This window comes from Mauremys mutica, chromosome 7, assembly GCF_020497125.1.
Source record: "Mauremys mutica isolate MM-2020 ecotype Southern chromosome 7, ASM2049712v1, whole genome shotgun sequence".
Classification (NCBI taxonomy): Eukaryota; Metazoa; Chordata; order Testudines; family Geoemydidae; genus Mauremys; species Mauremys mutica.
In genome coordinates, this window is record NC_059078.1 from 10536467 (window position 1) to 10557255 (window position 20789).

The 20789-nt window shown below is 48.9% G+C and overlaps 1 protein-coding gene across 11 annotated transcripts in view; it reads right to left on the bottom strand.

Annotated features, from left to right (window-relative positions):
* Window positions 1–20789, bottom strand: part of PROK2 (prokineticin 2) — a 224388-nt gene that overhangs the window by 191927 nt on the left and 11672 nt on the right. For 6 of the 11 annotated variants that reach the window (XR_006580818.1, XR_006580819.1, XR_006580817.1 and 3 more), the window contains exon 3: window positions 20060–20247. The gene's annotated coding sequence lies outside the window, so the exon portion shown is untranslated. Of the gene's footprint in view, window positions 1–13211; window positions 13320–16973; window positions 18939–20059; window positions 20248–20789 lie in introns of those variants that run through there. The other 5 variants (XR_006580813.1, XR_006580823.1, XR_006580822.1 and 2 more) reach the window with 4 other exon arrangements.

The following is a 20789-nucleotide window of genomic DNA, read 5'->3' on the forward strand; positions in this document are numbered from 1 at the left end:
TTTTTTATATTCATAATGGATCCAGCAAGCCCAGAGGTGCCGAGACTATGAACTGCCAACCCTGGAAGTGCCAAGGCTCAGACCTGGCACAAATTAAGCACTGGCTGCCCAGGGTTCAGAGACTCAGGTGGCTTTGCTATTACTTATTCTCTACTGGCTGACGTGAAAACTCCAAGGTTCCTTTCTTGCGCTAGAAGGTGTCTCAGATAGGCTTGGAAGAATTAAAGACCTTTAATCCGTAAATCTCAAATCAACGTCAGTTTCACCATACACACCCAAACCAATGAAAAAAAAAATGTCCATTGATAATCATCAGAATATACCAGATAGGCAAAGTAAGAAAAATGCTGCTTCAGAACTTAGAGTTTGATGTAAGGCTATTTACTTTGTCTATTTCGACAAGTTGTATTTTAAGTTATAAAGTTTTAACTTTTTGAATCTCATTGTCGACTGTCATTATTGTGTGACCTCCCCCGCGTCCCCCATTTCCTGAAACTCTGAAAATTTTAATCAATAAAAAATACTTAAAAACAACCCATGTTATCCTTCTCTATATATTTAAAAAAATATACAAATGATATAATTATAAATTTAATATATATATTTTTAAAAAATCAAATTCTGCCCGAGCCTATTCATAGATGACCAGCTATTGCAGGATTGCTCAGATCCGCCTTGCACAGCTCACTCCCCGGTGTTCTTACACGTACACACTTAGGCAAATGGTTTTGTTTTAAGAAAAAACTAGGTGGGATGAGATTTCTCCTCGGAAAGTCACTGCCAGGACCGATCACCCAGTGAAGGGAGGGGCATGATGCACAAACAAGAACGTATGGTCACTTTAAAAACAAAAACAAACCCCTCCCGCCTCCCACAGGACAGAACCCAGGACTTATGGCACCAAGGGCCAGAATTTCAGATGAGGTCAGCATTCAAGTGCTCAGCAGTTTTGAAAAAAAAACAAAAAACTAGCTCCAATCAGGAACTCTGAGCCCTTTAAAAAAATCTGGCTCCAAAGCACACTGGACCAGCCACTAAAGGGTGGCACAACATATTTAAGGCTGGATTGGACTTGGACTGTAGGCCCGCCCAGGGAGAACCTGCCCCTCCCTTCACCTCTGAGCATAGCCCCTGGTCCTTGGGTCCCAGTGCACAGGGTAGGTGGCACGTGCAGCACCTGCTTCCTTTTACTTCCTCACCATCCCAGCAGGTGCCCAGCGAACGGAGGAGGACTCTACCCTGCCACTGCGCTGGCCCGCCCACAGAGGTGCGTGCTGCAATGGCCTTCTTGCATAGGCTAACCGTGAATCACTACTCGCCAACTCTTGGGCTTCCCCTGGAGCGGTGCGGCTCACGCACCGACTCTTGCTCAGAAGCCTGCCTAAAGGCAAACGCCAGCCATTACCAGCATATTACACCCTCCTGCTGTTAGCGCCACAAAACACCGGTACAAACCACAGACAGCCCCCCGAGACGGGTCAGCAGCAGGGACAGAGTCCCAGATCCTGCACCTCCAAAGCACAGCCCTCTGCCACTTGAACTAAATGAGTAACTGTTAGCTAGTGACAGTGGTAGCCTCTTATTCTCAGTGGGGATTAAGCACACTTAACCAGCATGTTATGACAGCTCAGTATGGGAATGAGACAGCAAGTGACAACAGCCTCGGCCGCCCTGGCAAACACCACTAACGTACAGCATTTTGGTGAAGGAGGGTGGGTCGTGGCAAGGTTGGGATGAAATGGAGGAGAGAAGCCGCCACCCACCTCTATCCGCTGGCATTGCCCAAGGAGTCAGTATTTAAACAGGGACCCTGCCTCCCCATTTCACTTTGCTGCTGAAAACATCTGGTCTGCTTGGCACCTAGGCGTCAGCAAAAATAGCACAGCATCTTGTGCCTGGGCACGGTGCCATCTTAACAGACGGGCATGAGCACAGGCAGCCAAGAGACCTTGTATCAGCATCAAATACATTCGCCGAGGGCAGGATTCGCAGCCAGGAATGTCCAAACGGCTGAATTTCCAGGCCTATGGATATGGGGGAAACAAGGTTACGTTACACAGGCTCTTAGCGGGATTAACTCTGAAAAGGGAAAAAACAAATCTCACTGCTGCAGCTGTGTCGGGTTTTGGTCATGTGGCATTTGATTAGGCTTCCATCGCAAAGACTGTTATTGCTAGAGAGTCTCCATTCCAGTAAGTTTGGTTTCGAAGCAAAAGCACCATAAAAACCCCTCTGCAAAGAGTTCTTGGAACATCTTTAGCAGGGCCGGCTCCGGCTTTTTTGCTGCCCCAAGTGGCGAAGCGAAAAAAAGATAAAAGCCGATCAGCGGCACTTCGGTGGCAGCTCAGTCGCGCGGCTCCATTCTTTGGCTGCAGGTCCTTCACTCCCGAATTTCCTTTTCGGTGGCACTTTGGCGGTAGCTCAATCGCACGGCTCCATTCTTCAGCAGCGGGTCCTTCGCTCCTGACCTTCCTTTTCGGTAGCACTTCGGCGGCAGCTCAAAGGGGAAGAGAGGGACTGAGGGACCCTCCGCCGAATTGCCGCAGAAGACCCGGACGTGCCGCCCTTTTCCATTGGCCACCCCAAGCACCTGCTTTCTTTGCCGGTGTCTGGAGCCGGCCCTGCTTTTCACAGCGGCCTAGTAGCTGATGGGCAAAACCATGGATAATCAGCCTACTGCTGTAAATATCCACGGTAAGAATGGACCCAGACTGCACCTTTTGCCATTGCAAACAAAGAGCAGTAGGACAGGAGCCAGTGGAATGCATCTGCTCTCACATCTGATTGCTGGAAGAGATCTGCCATGTTGCAGAGGCAGAGCCAACGGGAGGCATGAGCAGACTAAGGGGGCCCATTATTAATTGTTAGTATGTGCTGTGTGTGGGGGAGGGGGGGAAGCAAAATATTCCTGCTTATGGCCCCAGTGGGCTAGCCCCGCCTCCGCGCAGAGGTGACTTAGAGAAGGGTGGACGTGGCAGAACTGTGCGTGGGACAGCCGGGTTTAGACACAGCCGTGGAAGGGTTCAGCCATGATCCCTGCCCGGGGTGCATTGGAATTTGTTTCCTTACTAACGATAACCATAGGCGCCAACTCCGTGGGTGCTCCAGAGCTGGAGCACCCACGGAGAAAACTTAACGGGTGCTCAGCACCCACCGGCAGCCAAGCTCCCCCTCTCCCCCCCCAGCCCCCAAAGACTCTCCCCTGTTCGCGACCCCACTGATCATGCCTTCCCCTCCCTCCCAGCACCTCCCGCCCTCCACAAACTGCTGCTTCACGGCGTGCAGGCGGCTCTGGGAGGGAGAGGGAGGAGCAGGGATGGGGCGTGCTGGGGGGAGGGGTGGAAAGAGGTGGGGAAGAGGCAGGGTGGAGCAGGGGTGGGAAGAGGTGGGGCGAGGGCTTGGGGGAAGGGGTGGAGTCGGGGCAGGGCCCGGTGTGAAGGGGGTTTCGAGCACCCCCTGGGTACGGGGAAGTTGACACCTATGACAATAACACTGACAGACATTAGAGAAGTGTACTCTAGCCCCACTCCCTACAGGGAATAGACAGTATGGTTCTCCGAAAGGCAACCGGTCCATACTGATCAGGGAATGCACGACACAACCCAGCCACCCAACCGAGATGTTCCGGATGCAAGACCCATGATGTCGCACCGCAGTCCCCTGACTGAGATAGAATGCGGTTCCAGTCTCACCTGGATAGAGAAGACCCCGCAGTTGCATAACTTTGTTGTGCAACAGCATTACAGGAGCATGAAGACAAACCCTCCTGTCGTCGCCAGTGAGGAAGTGGGGAAAAAAGTTGAACCAGTGTCTGATGGGAGGCAAGAAGGCAAATGGAGATCCCCTGAAGCAAACCCTATAAAGACCAGGGACCTGATTGTCCATTGCCTTGCACCTCGTGCAGCCAGTTACACCAGTACAGAGTGAATGTCAAAGGCTGCCCTTCTCATCTGGTGCCTGGGTATAGGACAATGGAGAATCAGACCCCCAGACCATGACGGCTCCATAACAAGGTTACGGTCATGAACCAGGCATTACCCCATACAGAGGAGGCTTGTAGGTGGGCAGCAGGTTTAAATCCAATAGTAACGTCATCATTCTCTCACGGCAGAAGAGAACCAGAGCTCTGTCAGCATTAATACCAGAGTGGATTCTTTAACGGGGCTGCGGGACGCAGAGATTCTCTCTGATTTTCTGGCGCCCAGAATGACTGTCACAGCCATGCTACCTACCGTCAACACACAGGATTTCACACAAGCCCCCGAGTGGCCGAAGCAATCCTGGAACGGACTGATGACCACCTCACAGTAACCAGCCTGGTTCTACCCCCGACGGCAGCCATAGCCTTTACATGCCGGTTACGCGCACGCCGTCAATATTAACAGAGAGCACAAAGCACTATCCGGGCAATAAAAGAGTGAGTTTCCCCCTCCCACGCTCCCTGCTGAGCACAGTGTGCTATCGACTACCCACTTTCTTGTCTATACCAGCGATAATGAGCCCTTTCTGACAAGTGATTGACTCAGCCATTATGGTCCCTGGTGATCAGAGAAACAAACACACTCCATACACAATCTCAGCATTCTAGTGCTGGGGACGCTTCCTGTGAGAAAGCGGGGCCTGTTTGGAGTGGGACAGAGTGCCATAGCGAGCGCTATTGAAAGACGTTTGTTAGACGTTTAGGAGCAGGGCGGTGATTTCCCCCCCTATCCTCCCCGATTGTTCCGTCCTGCTTTGCTATTTCTTCTGCTGCTATTAAAAGAGCCATCCTGAACTAGAAGGGAAGGAGCAGTGGCAGGAGCCAGCATGTCTGCACTTGTTTTAAACTTTCATATTTATTAAAATACTCTGGAGCTCTCGTGCATTCCAGCAGCTGCTGCCTTTGGAACACCACTGAAATAAGTTATCTAGTAGGAAAAGCTTTATGCTGGACAACTGCATTTCTCCAATGGAGCTAACAGCAGGGAATAGGCAAAGTAGGATTCAAGTCAGTGGCAGAATATTGATTTTGAACACCCTAAAATCAGGGGGAGCGTTTGGCCCTTTTAGAGAGACAGGAGCTGGGCTCTGGCCTCATAGTTTGAAGGTGGTGGGAGATGGTTTAGGTTGATAAGAACCTAAGAACGGCCATACTGGGTCAGACCAAAGGTCCATCTAGCCCAGTATCCTGTCTTCCGACAGTGGCCAATGTCAGGTGCCCCAGAGGGAATCAGCAAGTGATCCATCTCCTGTTGCCCATTCCCAGCTTCTGGCAAACAGAGGCAAGGGACACTCTCCCTGTCCATCCTAGCTAATAGCTATCCTCCATGAACTTGTCTAGTTCTTTTTTGAATCCTGTTATAGTCTGATCCTTCACAGTATCCTCTGGCAAGGAGGAGTTCCACAGGTAGGGTGACCAGATAGCAAGTGTGAAAAATCAGGACGGAAGGTGGGGGGTAATAGGTGCCTATATAAGACAAAGCCCCAAATATCAGGACTGTCTCTATAAAATCGGGACCTCTGGTCACCCTATCCACAGGTTGAAGGCGTTGTGTGAAAAAAATGCTTCCTTTTGTGTGTTTTAAACCCACCGCCTAATAATTTCATTTGGTGACCCCTAGTTCTTGTGTTCTGAGAAGGAGTAAATAACACTTCCTTATTTAGTTTCTTCACACCAGTCATGATTTTATAGACCTCTATCATATCCCCCCTTAGTCATCTTTTCCAAGATGAAAAGTCCCAGTCTTATTAATCTCTCCTCAGATGGCAGCTGTTCCATACCCCAAATCATTTTTGTTGCCCTTTTCTGAACGCTTTTCCAATTCCAAACTAACACATCAAACTAACAACTGCTCAAAGTAAGAGCTAACCTGACTTGTGCTAGAAGTGCACCACCTCCAAAGCTCTTCCCAGGTCTGGAGAAGTAGCATCAGGCTTAGGATACCCGTCGCAGGAGTGAGGTGGGGAGTTATCAGGAAGGTGTGTCAATGGGAGGATCAGCGAGGAGGGGGTTCCTGCTCCTCTCTCTACTTCTCCACGGCTTTGACTCTACATGTGGGTCAGGGCAGATTCCCTACCACACCCACCACGAGTCCTTGAATGTCTGGGAAGGGCAAGGCGGCAACCAAATAAGGTCCTTGAGGTGAGATTGCCGGTACTTCCTGGGTCTTGTGGGATTCTGGTACTTCTGCTCCCGAGAAGAGAGCACAAAAAATTAGAGGGAGGAGGAAAGGCCAAAAAAAAAATGGATCTCATGGGGGCAAATCTAAAGCCCCTTGAAGTCAATGGGAGTCTTTCGGGTGGCTTTTATGGGATCTGAATCAGGCCAAACTGTTTACAAACTGGTGCCCATCCCCTGAGCCTTCCTAAAAACACTTAAAATGCACTCGTCCCTCCACCCTCGCCTTCCTAAGCTGCTGCTATTTTCACCCACCTACCTCCAAATATATACAACCATGACACAGAAGCAATTAAAAAACTGACTAAAATGCAGGGCATTAACTTTTAATGTTCAGGGGTTTTAGTGAGATGGAAGCTGGGTCTACAGTAATTTACATTGCTAGGTGTCAGCAAGATGGCCAGGCATAGGCTCCCCCCAATCAGTGCCCACCATGGGAAGGTTTCGGCACACTGCAATGGGGTGGGAGGGATGCGCTCCTTTGGCTGAGCAGGTGAATAGGAGAACAGCAGGCATGTGCAAGTTTCTCCCACAAAGGGGGGGATTCAGGAGCCTCTGATCAGGTCTGGTTCAGAGGCTGCTGCCAGATCCACATCTGCAGGTAGCCTGGACCCTGCAGGCTGAAATGCTAGTACAATATTTACTGCTCATGCCACGCAAGCTGGAGTGGGAGCTGCTACATGCTGATGGAAATCTCCCACCTGGATGTGACACAGCCCCACGTCACACAGTCCCACCTTTCTAATCAGGATATTGCCACCCCGCTAAATCTCTCTGCACAAACACATCCCAGGCGCCACACTCCATCCCTTCCAGGGCTGAACACAGCTCCAGTAAGTGTAGGAGTTTGGGGTGTGGGGGAGTCCCGAGCAGTGCAGCCAGGGTGTGGGGGGGGGGATGACACTTAGCGCTGGTAGGGAAAGGATGTACCTTGTGCCCGAGTATGAATTTGGGGGGAGGGGAGGTTGGAGTTTTCAATAAAAGAAACGCCAACATTGTTCAATTTAGATTTTTTTTTCCCAGTCTGGGTTTTGGCTTTTTGACAAAAACCCTCCCTCCCCACAAAGAAATGAACCAAAACCGTTCAGCCAGTTCTACTGACAATCCAAACTTTGCTTGCACAAGCCCTTCCTTATTTTCTGGGGCTGGGGAAGCCACTCCCCTAGCCCCCCTTGTAACTAAGATTTGCACCCCCTGACACGCAGCAGCATTTTTCTCTCTAGCAACGTGGACGTTACCCACCCCTGCGTCTGCCAGAATGCAAACGGCTCTAGCGTTGTAACTGGCTCAGCCGAGACTGGCACCAAACGCCAGACAAACTCGCACTGGCCCTAGCATGCAGCAGCGCGAGAGGCGAGGGGACTGGCTGGAACATAAAAACATTTCTCTTCAGTTACGCTGAAAGGGACCGGTGGGTGGCCGAGTGCACATGAGGAAATCGGCGAGAGATCAAAGCAATGATGTGAAATCCACTGCGGGGGGGGGACGAGGGGGGAACCCAAAGAAAGTTATTTAGGAAGAAGCCCAAGTGGACCCAAGGGAAGGCGGCACATGAGAAAAGGAAATAAACTAGCCAGGAGCAGCTCAGGCAGCTAAGAAAGAGGGAAGGGGGTCGGTGGGGGGAAATCTGTATAAATACTGAATGAGGAAGGAAATGACATATACATGGTAACATTCTGAAAAGCACTTGAATGATTCAGAAGCCCAAGTCCTATTGACTTGCAATAGGACTTAGGCACTTTTGAAAATTTTATCCACAATCAGAAAAATTCACGCAGCAGTTTTAGGGCAGTGGAGTAAGTCGCAGGAGGGAACGTGAAACACCAATATTGCATCTGGAGATACAGTAAGCGTTGAACAATAGTAGCATAAAAAGAAAAGGCACAGGAGGTTCAAATAACTGTGTAAACTAAACATACACGACACGCAAGGCCTACATCCATATACACACTGCTACCCTGGTTTGTTTCTAACACACTGAGCACCACGAACAGGTGTCAAACTATTTAGAGGGATACTATTCAGTTTCCACACACCACAGTAACAGCATAGGAGCTCTTCACCCTTCAGCTGATTTGTTGTTTTAACATAATCTTTTCTTAATCAGTCTTCTCCCTTTCACCCCACACTTCCCAGATCCCACCATCCTGAAAAATAAAAACAAAACCCCCTCTCATCTGAGAAGAGCTTGAGACGATTGGGACTGCTTCCCGGAGAGAAGGGACATGAGAAAAGCACACAAACTAAATGACATAAAGAAGGCAGACAGTGAATAGAAGTTCCACTTTCTCATGATACAGAAACAAAGACACATTCAATGATAATGATGTGAAATAAATTGAAAACCGGATCAACAGAAAGGCCCTTCCCCCATCCCAGAGGTGAAAGTAAGCCGGTACCCGCTGGTACGGCGTACTGGGGCGGATCGGCTTCCCCTGGGGGCAATTTAAAGGCCCTGGGGCTCCCAGCAGCGGCTGGAGCCCTGGGCTCTTTAAATTGCCACTAGAGCCCTGCTGTCGGAGCCCTGGGAAAGCGGCGGCGGGGCTCGGGCAGCAATTTAAAGGGCCAGGGGCGCCTGCCGCAGCTACTGCCCCGGGCCCTTTAAATCATCCCCGGAGCCCTGGGGTAGCGGTGGTGGGGCTCTGGCGGCTATTTAAAGGGTCCGGGGCTGTGGCAGCCGCTAGCACCCCGGCCCTTAAAATAGCCACCGGAGATCCACCGCCACCTTCCCAGGGCTCCGGCAGGAGGGATTTGGGGACGATTTAAAGGGTCTGGGGCTCCGGTAGCCGCTACCGCCCCAGGCCCTTTAAATGGTCCCTGGAGCCTGCCAGAGCCCTGGGGTAGCAGCATCGGGGCTCAGGCAGCGATTTAAAGGGCCAGGGGCTCGGCCGCCACTACCATCCCGGGCCCCTTAACTTGCCGCCGGAGCACCACTGCTGCTACCCCAGGGCTCCAGCAGCAGGGCTCTGGGGATGACTTAAAGGGCCTGGTGGTAGTGGCAGCTGGAGCCCTGGGCCCTTTAAATCACTGCTCGAGCCCCCGGCGGCTGCTGCTACCCCAGGGCTCCAGCAGCACGGCTCAGGTGGCGATTTAAAGGGCTCAAGACTCCCACTGCCGCTACCCTCCGGTCCCCTTTAAATCACCACCTGAACCCCTCTGCTGGAGCCCTGGGGTAGCGGCCGTGGGGCTCTGGTGGTGATTTAAAGGGCCAGGGGCTCCCGGCTGCTGCTACTGCCCAGGCCCTTTAAAGCTCTGCCAGAGGCCAGGGCCCCCGCTGATAGTGATTTAAAGGGCCCGGGACTCCGCTGCGGTAGCTGCAGCTGGAGCCCTGGGCCCTTTAAATCACCCCCAGGGCTCCCAGCCACCTCTGTGGGGGTGATTTAAAGGGCCCAGGGCTCCCAGCTGCTGCTACCACAGCCCCAGCTCCTTTAAATCCTGATTTAAAGTGCCCGGGGATTTAAAGGCCCCGCCTCTTCCAGTAGAGGCCCCGCCCCCTCCTAAGGACTCCGGAGTACTGGTAAGTCCTTTAAGTTACTTTCACCCTTCCCCCTCCCGCACACCACACAAGGAGGTTATGACACTCTCATGGTTTCTGCGGGCCCAACTTGTGGTTTTGAAGGCTTGGAGTTGACATTATTAATAATAATGTTCGGCACCTCTTAAATTTGTGTGTTTAAAAATCCGTTAATGACTTGAGAAGTCTTAGTTGCAGGGTAAGAGGAGGCTGGGTGGGAAGTGGTTTATGGCTTTGCAATAAAGCTTTTAAGGTGGGGGAAAAAACCAATTATTTAATAAAAGAGCAGCAGGGAACAGGGGACCTTGCCCAGTTTGTCAGCAAGGAGTCAGAACAGAGGTGGAAAAAACCCACATTACGTAACTAAATCCCGCAACACGAGGGATTTTGGTGGGAGACAGGGAAAGCCGCTTGTATGGAGTGCATCCCCTTGCCCGCTTTGGGGATTTATTTTCCGTGCAGTGTGTCTCCATCCATACACAGCTTTTGCAGGGGGGTTGGGCGGGGGGGGAAGTCAGCCTTTTCTAGTGTGCAGGTGCTACCTCTTGGCACGTTTAGACTCTACTTCTAATATAGATTCTGCACTGCTTCTTCCCACTTCAATGGCTTTAGAAGCAGCAGCATAGTTGACAGCCTTTAAGATCTTTCCTTTAGGATATTTGGTAAATGCCAACTCTTCGGCACTGGGAAAGAGTCTTACATCTAAGCATGCATGATCACCCTGTAAATAATGCATTCAGACAGACACGGGATCCGGGCAGTCTCTCTGTCATAGAACAGGCTTATCCGCTATGTCCCTTCTCTATTGACCTGACCCTCCCCTCCATCCTGCAATGATCAGATGCTTTTTAACATAACATCCTTAAGAGGTGTAGGTGTTTTTAAAAGGGTGGTGCTAGACACTGGCTGTGTTCTGCTTATAACAGGGTTGGGCAAACTTTTTGGCCCGAGGGCCACATTGGGGTTGCAAAACTGTATGGAGGGCCGGGTAGGGAAGGCTGTGCCTCCCCAAACAGCCTGGCCCCCACCCCGTATCTGCCCTCCCCTTACCACCCCCTTACCACACAGCTCCTCCACCCAGAGTGCTGCCCGCGTGGCGGCGTGGCTGCGGGGGAGGGGGAACAGCGGGAGAGGGGCTGGGGGCTAGCCGGGCCGGATGTGGCCCACAGGCCGTAGTTTGCCCACCTCTGGCTTATAAGATGTGGACTCAGCCACTCCTGAGATCCTGTCAGTTTCCTCGTGACTATCACAAATTCGTAGGCTAAGTCACTGTATAAAAGTTACTGTCTTGTGTATTTACACACAGCCGTGACACTCCCTGGGGCACCCAGGGCTGAGAGGCACCTCACCATCAGCTTAGCATGAGGGAGTCTTGTCTGCATGAGCGGGGGATAATGGAGGCTAAGCCTCCGCTAATGCTCCTCACTGCAGCCCCACCATGGCAGGGCTCCAAGTTCCTCTGGGCGGCTGGGGTTCGGGGCCGTGCCAGGCGCTGGCTGGACAGAGCAGGGGCGAGGCTTCAAGTGTGAAGCCTGGCAGGGTCTCCAGTGGAAGGGGGCAGAGCTGGGGGCCAGCCTCCCCGCACGGGGGGAGGAGGGGTGCGCGCACCAGCCATGCTTGTCTGTGATCATCAGAACGGCCACAGTGGGAGCAGACCAATGGTCATCTAAGGCCTTGTCTACACTGGCACTTTACAGCCCTGAAACTTTCTTGCTCAGGGGTGTGGAAAAAACCCAGCCCCCTGAGTGATGCAAGTTTCAGCGCTGTAATGTGGCAGTGTAGACAGTTCTCCCCATGCTGGTTTTTTGCTGCTGTTTTTTAAACAGCTGGTGCCATGACTACACAGACACGTTAAAGTGCTGCCGGAAGACATACCCTAAGTCAGCATCCTGTCTTCCAACAGCGGCCCGGGCCTGATGCCTCACAGGGAACGAGCAGAGCAGGGCCATTTTCAAGTGACCCGTTCCCTGCCAGCCAATCCTAGCTTCTGGCAATAAGAGGTTTGAGACACCCCGAGACTGGGGTTGCCCTCCTGACCATCTTGGCTAATCACCATTAAGGAGAAGATTTAGTCACGGGTATTTTTGGTAAAAGGTATAGGCAGGTCACAGGCAAAAAATTCACGGCCCGTGACCTGTCTAGGATTGTTATAAAAAATACCTGTGACTAAATCTCTACTTCTGGGGCCCCGCTGCTCTGTGGGGGAGGGGGGGCGAGGGAGGGCCCTGCTCCAGTGCTGGGGGTTGATTGCACACACCCCCCAACTGCTGTTCCCAGGGACAGGCGTGTGGATGGCCTCCGGGTACCCTAGGGCACCGCTCCACCCTCCCCAGGATCCCTGCTGCTTGGGCCGTCCCCAGAGCCAGCTGCCTGGGGCCACTGCTTGGGCGGTCCCCCGAGCTAGCCACACTGGCCCCTGGGACTGCTGCTCTGGGGGTCTGTGGGACCAACCGCACCAGCCGCTGCTCACACGCTCCCCATCATGACCCAGGCAGTACTCAGTTTGCACATAACCAGCCCGAGCGAGAGAAGCATCTGCCCCCATCCCCCGAAGGGTACGGATCCCCTTTGGAGCCCTGCCTTAACTCTCAGACTAGACCCTGCCCTGACATTCTTTGGTAGATTAGTATGTAGCTAGCAAGCCCAGGGGATCCCTGCAACCTTTATGTACCTCTGTGCCCTCCGCCAGTGGCATCAAGAGGCCATAACAAATGTTAATCGGCAGAAAAGTGCTAAGAGCCAGATTTCACCCACCTTTACCGGCATTGAGTAGCATGGATGCCGATTTTGTGAGTGCTCCGGAGCTGGAGTGCCTATGGAAAAAAGTTAGCAGGTGCTTAGCACCCACTGGCAGCCAACCCCCCCACCCCCAGAACCACCTGCCTGCAGGCGTCCCTGCTGATCAACTCCTCCTCCTCCCTCCCAGTGCCTCCTGCACACCACCAAACAGCTGTTCAGCAGCATGCAGGAGGCACTGGGAGGGAGGGGGAGGAGCAGGGATGGGGCGTGCTCGGGGGAGGAGGGGACTTGGCGGAAGGGGTGGAGTGGGGGCAGGCCTGGGGCAGAGGGTCGAGCACCCCCGGGTAAAGAGGAAGTCAGTGTCTATGTTAAGTAGGACCCCACTTGACCAACAGTCCGACTGATTAAAGTGAGACAATCCCACAGCTAGTCAACTTGAGTGAGGGCAGCAGAAACTGGGGTGATTTTAATCAAGGCCTGCTGTGGGCAAAGGGGAGGAGTGGCTTCCCTAGCACGGAAGAGTATTCCCTGCTCTTGCAAGTTACCAGCTTCAGCTAACGAGAAACTGCTGTGGAATATTTTGAAGTTTCTATTTTTTTTTTTTAAATAATAAAGCTGCTCTACAAGAGATTGATGAGTACAAGTGCTGGATCAACTGCTGTACAAGCATGGGGTGAAATCCTGGTGGAACTTCCATTGGCTTTAAACGAAGCCAGGAATTCACCCTGGCTTTCTACCTAGCAGAATGGACTTTCACATAAAACCCATGCGTAATATATAGAGCCAGATCTCCGTAGAAGAACACATATCACAGTGATCCGCCAAAGGGGGTTCTTCAGAGGCTCTGAACTAGGAATCCACACCCTTTTCCAGAGAAGGCGAAGTCTTGTGGCGCTGCAGGAATACACGCTACATGAAAAGAAGGGAGTGTAAATTACTGCAGCCTTGGGGCAGCAGTAACTCGCCTGCCTGCCAACAAGCTACACAAGTTGTGTGCGTTAGTTTACTCTAGTGACCAATAAAACACTTTATGCTTAACGTAACACCGCGACCTCTGGCTCCTAGCGAGAGTACAAGTGGTCTGAAAAATGGTAGTGCTGTGGTTAATTACAGTATTAGTATTGCCCTGGTGCCTCGAGGGCTCACTCAGACTCAGGGCCCTTGTGTGTTGAGGGCTGTATGATAACCCCTGCCCTTCTCTCCCCCCCTCCCCGCAAAAAAACAAAACAAAACCCCCATGGTTTCTGCTTCAGAGAGCTTACAGTCCAATTTAAAACAAGACGCTCCACGTACACACCCCATGTAATGGACTTTTACAGAATCACAGATTTGGAGACAAATCCTTTTTTTTTAAATGGACATAACAGGGCCTGCTCATACTGTTCCCAGTTTACACCAGTTTAATGCATTCACACTACCACAGAACTGGTATCACCCCCAAACTCTTGTGCTTTACTGAAACAGAGAAGTAAAGCTAACTCAGGCCCCCTCCCCCGAGCCCACTGATGACAATGTGGGAGTTCTTTTGCTGACTTGACATGGCTTCGGATCAGGCCCTACAAAACAGAAGCAAGCTTTCACCGGACTGATTTAATCTGTCACCATTTTAAAAAATTCAGTGGTAGGACAGCAGTGGAAATGATGGGGTACCAGGAACTCTGTAGGACAAGTCTGTTCACGGCACAATATGAAAATGGGTACGTGCCCCCATGTTTTCTAGCGAGGCATTCCTAATGTACTCTGATAGTCTCAAATGAAACACCACACGTGTGAGCACGCGTCAGCCCCACACTGACCTGCACCCTGAGCTAGGCTGATTGGGTGTTTTAAACACATCAATGGAAGAACATCCCACATGCTGGATCTTAGCACTTCTAGTCTGTCAGAAGCCTGGAGGTCCTGGACCGTTATGCACTTTCCCAAGTAAGCAATTTGCACCTAATATTTTCCTCTCTGAACACTTCCTTTTGAGTGAATCTCAGGGACCACGAAAGATGCAAAACAGACAATACGGGAAACTGAACTCAGACCCAGAAAAGAGGTGGGACGCCCTTAGATACCATCGCGAGAGCTGCCCTAGAGCAGGGAGCCAGGGGGGCAGCGGGGTATACTTTCCCCACGCTGTCCCAGCAGGCCCGTGCAGAGGGAGCAGTTTGCTCTCCATCCCCATTCTCCTTGCTCAATCTTCAGAGATGGGCAGAGCAGCCGAAGAAAGGCAATCAGTGTGTGTTTGGGGTTGAGCCACGTCTACACTCGGAGCCCCCTTGCAAACCTGTTATCCGAGTAGTTCAGCTGACGTCATTGTGACCACTCAGATGCTTCAAGCGAAGCAAGTGAATATGTGTTTGCAGGATAGGGGCCAAAGACATGTGTGGTGTAACAGTACATTACCAGAAAGGAAATATCGTGTCTAAAACTGATTCATGTAAATTCTTGACAGAACAAGGAGCAATGGTCTCAAGTTGCAGTGGGGGAGGTTTAGGTTGGATATTAGGAAAAACATTTTCACTAGGAGAGTGGTGAAGGACTGGAATGGGTTACCTAGGGAGGTGGTGGAATCTCCTTCCTTAGAGGTTTTTAAGGTCAGGCTTGACAAAGCCCTGGCTGGGATGATTTAGTTGGGGATTGGTTCTGCTTTGAGCAGGGGGTTGGACTAGATACCTCCTGAGGTCCCTTCCAACCCTGAGATTCTATGAAGTAGAGTCCCACCAGCTACGTTGCTCAGGGGTGTGAAAAATCCATACTCCTGGTCATCTTAACTAAGCTGCTCTAACCCCCAGTGCAGACAATACTAAGTCAACAGAAGAATTCTTCAGCTGACCTAGCTACGGCCTCCTTGGGAGGTGGATTGACTGCAGCCATGGGAGAACCACTCCTGTTGCTGTCGCGAGTGTTTCAAGTGTCGACAAACCCTTACCTAGTTCGAAGTTAAGACCCTAAGAGAAAACAAGAGCCAGGCAGTGAGATAAATTATGAACTGAACAAACAGAGTGGATCTCCTTGAGGAAGCGTCAGGGTGATGGGTAACATGTTTTGCCCTGCACATCAGCAAGTGGATGTGATTTATACCCTGGGTGATGGGGAATCAGGAGAGGATGCAAGAGGTTAAAAAGTAGCCCCTGCACATTCACTCTAGCTTACATATTAGCTTTCCATTCACTTACCATGGAAGATACCATCAACCTAAACTCACACCCTCTGACCAACATATAACTTTCCCAACCTAACACGTCACCTCGGAGTTTAATGTCAGCCATGGCTAGAAATTAAACACAAAATGTTTCCTTTTAGGTCTTTTGAAAAGACTCTCTGGCTTTTGATTCATAGTTGAGCAGGGTGATTAATGGATTGTTTGGCAATTTTGAAAAAAAAAAAAAGTTCGAAAATACATTTTGGAGGAGTCAGACCAAAATCAAGTTTTCAGTGAATTAGGACAAACTTGTGAATGTTTGAAACAATTTCTAGTTTAATAAATTAAAGAAAATTTTTAAACAAAAATGTTTTTAAAGCAAACAAAAATGTTTCAATTATTTTCCAGATTTTTTTTTCCTGAAATGAATTGAGAAATTTTTCATTTCAAAACAGTTTTAGCCAAAAAATTTCATTCTTCTCTAGTCATAGCCTTTATGGCACTTTTCTGCTTTGAATGTAACAAATCCCAATACAGGTTATTAACCTGCAAGGTCCTCAACACTTGCAGGGTCAGATCTAGAGACCATATATGAAGGCAGTGTTTCCCAAATGGTGGATCCTGAGCCACTTGTGGGTCACAGGAAGGTTCAACACAGGCTGCAGGCCTGTTCTAGATGGATAGTGGGCCCAGTGTTGTATATAGATTGACATATAATGGTGGATCACAAAAACAATGCAGTTGGTGGGTTACCTTAATAAAAAGTTTTGTAAACAACTGCATTAAGGCCATTGCTATGGAGTTTGCTGCTACTTAGCCAGCTGCAATTAATGTCAGAGCCTCAACTAGCCTCAGTGCAGGACTCCTTAACAACTTTGTGGAGAACAGAAGAACTAAAATTTCTTATATAATTTTGTCTGAGTGGATCAGGAACAGTGTCTACTTTAATTAATGATCCATTTCTATTAATTTATAAGGGCTTCGTTCAAGTAAAAGAATGAGTTAATTTTCATAGCAAAGGATTAATGGAAGTTTTCGCATCTCTCTCAGGGTTAAATGAAAGTAAAGAATGACTAATATCCATCAACTCCAGTGTTATTGTCAGGACTTCTATCAAGTGCTTGGAAAAAGCGTTTAAAGCAGAAAGCTCAGATTGTATATTTTCACTGGATATGGAATATAAAAAGCACTCCATTCAAAGTAGCCTGGTCAGACATACCACAAGTGTTCTTTGCTCCGTAACTGCTATGCAAAGGGATTTGTAATGGAATGGAGATTTGCCACATATAATGACTATTGTATTAAAGTTTTAATAAAAACAACTGAGTCTCTGTCTAAGGATAGGTAAATCATTCGTGAAAATAGCACAAATTTATTTTAAGATATTTTACAACAAGTCTCAAAAAACAAAAAACAAAAAAACAAACCCCTCATTTTGTGTTTCACAATACAGCTCTTGACAGAGACAGAATCTTACTCCTATGCCATATTGTGTCTTATTTCAGTGCAATTCAAAATGTTCTCTATAGCCATCTTAGTTGGACATCTTAGATACCTCTCTTCATTGTCTTCCCTCACAACTAGATGTTCTTTCCTTGGTGTCTCTTCATCTATAGTCTTTTTAAAAATTCACTTTCCATTACATCCCACCTGATCCATACCTAGGTCATCTCCTCTGGAATATTTAACCCTGATCCAGCTCCATCCTGCATTCCTGGCATTTCATGTCTCTTCATTCCACTCCACTGAAGATGCCTCTGCTAAAAATCTCATCTTCTTCCACTGTCCTGCCCCACCCCTTCCAGAACTCCTCTGGTGGCTTCTCTCTCCTTCTACATCAAGAGATGTAGCCTCCTCCTCAAGGTTCATTTTTCTAGTGGTTGGGGTGGGGGATCTGTTGTGCTGATTTCTTCATCAAACATTTCTCCACAGCTTATCTATGAACCATTATTCTACAAGATGTATTTATCTGAAAGATTTTAAGGTCTTTGGCACAGGGACAATGCAAAAACACCCACAAACCCACAGGTACCAGGTACACTGAGTTCAGCAAAGTAAGGGGAAAAAAATCAATAATCCAGATAGCTGCAAACAAGAAAGGAACCAGCGAGTGAGCATGCAGGGGCTGTTTCAGAGATTCAACATTAGCTCAAAAAGCCAGCGCATCTGCATTTCATTAGGCAGCAGGAGTGGTGGAGAGAGGATCTCTGAACAGTATCCCTGTAAGTGGGTTAGCTGCCTCCTGAGCGCCCTCTCACAGCCAAGAGTGGCTTTTCAGCACCCTGCCTTGATTTCCCCTCTTGGGATCCTGAAACTGTACTCACAAGAGGCTTCCATCAGTCCAACAGCCACTTCTTGGAGTCTGTTTTTGTTAACAAAAGTCCAAAATTAAAATATAAAGTCTCACTCAAATTGGGCATAGCACCTCCTCTCACAGGTGTTCTCTCCTTGCTCTCAGAACAGCTGAAAAAGATGCAAGGCTCAGCCTGCCTTCTTCCCAAGACAAAAATAAACTTCCAACCAGGGCTTTCTACCCAACCACAACTCCCAGGCATCCCAGATGGAGCCTTCCTTCCTCATGGACAACTGCTGGAGACTCTCCCACCCAGGAGCTTCATTTTGCAGTTCCTAGCTGTCCACAGGCCTCTATTTTTCTTAGAACCCTCTCCCCAAAGAGGCCTGTTTTAGTCACATGACAGGGTCCTGGGTCTTAATTCATTCTCTCCTCCTTGGGAGGTAAATCTGCTGTGTCACAGCGGGCTGAGCCCTCAGTTAAGCATATATGCAGAGAGGTGAGATTCACTCTAGTGTGGTGGGACCCTGTAGCTCTGAGTTCTCCAGACGATGCAAGGAGGAGGGCAGCCTCTGCACAGCCAGCGTGCCCGGAGGAAGGAGCTGAGGGGGTTGGTTCACAGAAAGGGCTAACTGGAGCCACACACTTTTAGATCCAGTGACCTGCTCTGAGTCTGTAGAGACTTTGCAGGATCAGGGTGAGAGTGACTGGGCAAGATCATACAGGCAGAGCCAGAAACTCAGCCCAGCTCTCCAGAGCCTTAACCACAAGGCTGGCCTGCCTCTCTTGACCTAGCTGCTTGCTGTTCATGTTGTATGGAATGCATCTTACAAGCAAGACTGTATTAAGCTATACAATTCTTTTTGAAATGTGCACATCAAATGTTCCTGTCATAAAACATACAGGATATTCAACAGAGTGGAGCTAACGCAGTTGTTCAAACCTTAACTTTCAGGCTGCTTTTTATTTTATTTTAACTGCTAAGTCTTAATGCTACATTAAGAGAGTGTTTTTTGTCAGTTGACACAATTAAGCTTCTCCACAGTCGTTCAGGATAAAGGTGCATTAGAGATCAAAGTCTGGCAGCTAAGTTTTTCTTTGTCAGCTGGAAGAACACAAACAGAAAACTGTGCAAGAGTAGATTCATTTACAGAAACCACATTTAAGGTGAAAAATCCTTTTAGCTTCAATAACTAGATTCTTAACAGATGTTGCAATCAAATACTGGTGTACCCTTTTCCAGCTAAAAGCCCCGTGCTACATAGTACACTGTAGCATAGCTGTATTTAATCACCACACTTTTCTCTCATAACACACATCTCTAAAATGTTTGAGTCCTAGGGAAAAAAAAATACAGAACTGATTTCATTTATAATACATTTAAAGGCAACTTTGAACCAGAAGCTGTTACGAGTGGGCTTGTCATAAAAGCTCCTAACTACAGCTTTTTCAAATACTTCTTTGCCTCCCCGTGGGCCCAGCTCTGGAAGTTGGAGTCAGAGAGCTCAGGCTCAGAGCAGAACATCATCCCCCATTAAATATGTAGCCAGAGGGCTGACTGGAGGAATTGTCCATAGAGAAGGGAGAGAAGCAGTAATAAGGACAAGTTTCTGTATGAGTTGTGACATATTTATTTCAAGACATCTCCTGTAAATAAGCACAAGTCTCTAGACCAGCAAGTCCAGGAGGAGAAAAGTTGACATGCAAAGTAGTGGGCAGTGGGTAATGATATATTTTTGCCCATGGTTAGAGATAAATAATTGGTCTGAAGAAGTCATTACAGATTAATATTATAGGAAGCTGGTTTAATCTCAGCATCCATGTATTATGAGTGAGGAATTCCCAGTCAATTTGTCAAATACTGAATAATTAAATATCCCAGATTCTGATTCTCTGCCATGCTGCTGCTTTCAGGTTTATTCAGTGCAAGACAGAGGCCTTAAAAAACAGAGGAATTCAGCTACATGGCATACGTAGAACACTGCTGCATAGGAAGTTTCAAGCTATGAGCAACAAACACAAAGATAACCAAGATCATTGCTGCATAGTTTCCAGGCCTTGATTTTGGGGGGGGAGGGGGGGTTGGGGGAAGCTGGACCTTTGCTATTCTTGCCTATATGTAGGTATTGGTAGCAGAACCCTAGCAGATAAAATAGTTGCACAGCCTGACAAGCAATCTCAGACTGCAAAATATCAGCGAGGGTGGAAACGTATTTTTAAGCCTACCTGTGTCTACTCCATTGTGAAGAGAGCTGGATTTGTTCCAACGGTCTCTGTTGGCATGAAGCAGCACCCAAGGCTGCTCTTCTCTAACTAAGAGAGAGGCAGTTGTGGTGCAACAAGTTGAGTTATTCTTCCATATATACAGATCCTTTCCCTTGGTTTCTCTAGTTAATTCTGTCTCTCGTTGCCACCTAGGAAGTCAAGTAGGAGATTTCAGCAGTTTACAGACCTGATTCTGAGAAGAGAGGAGAATGTGCAGCTCTTAAGGACATCAGACTAGGTTGTGTTTTGTGAGAAGACTAGCCTAGCTTTGAAGAAACCCCCAACATGCTGTGGTTGGACTGTGGGACCATTGGTACAGTCCTGAGATTTAGGGCTTCTCTTTGGGTTTGCTTGTGATTGCCAATCATGAAATGAAATCAGACAACAAGCTGTTCCGGTTTGCATAAATCCTGGTGCCAGCTGATTTTTATAGTCTAACTGATCACTAAGGCCTGGTCTACACTCTAGTTTTATATTGGTATTGCTACATTGCTCAGGAGTGTGAAAAATCCACACCCAAGAGTTGTAGCTATACCAACCTAACCCCCAGTGCAGACAGCACTAGGTCGACGGAAGAATTCTTCCATCAACCTAGCTACCACTCCCTGGGAGATGATTACCTATGCTGACAGGAGAATCTCTTCTGTCACGGTAGTTAGTGTCTACACTGTAGCTTTTTATGGGTACAAAA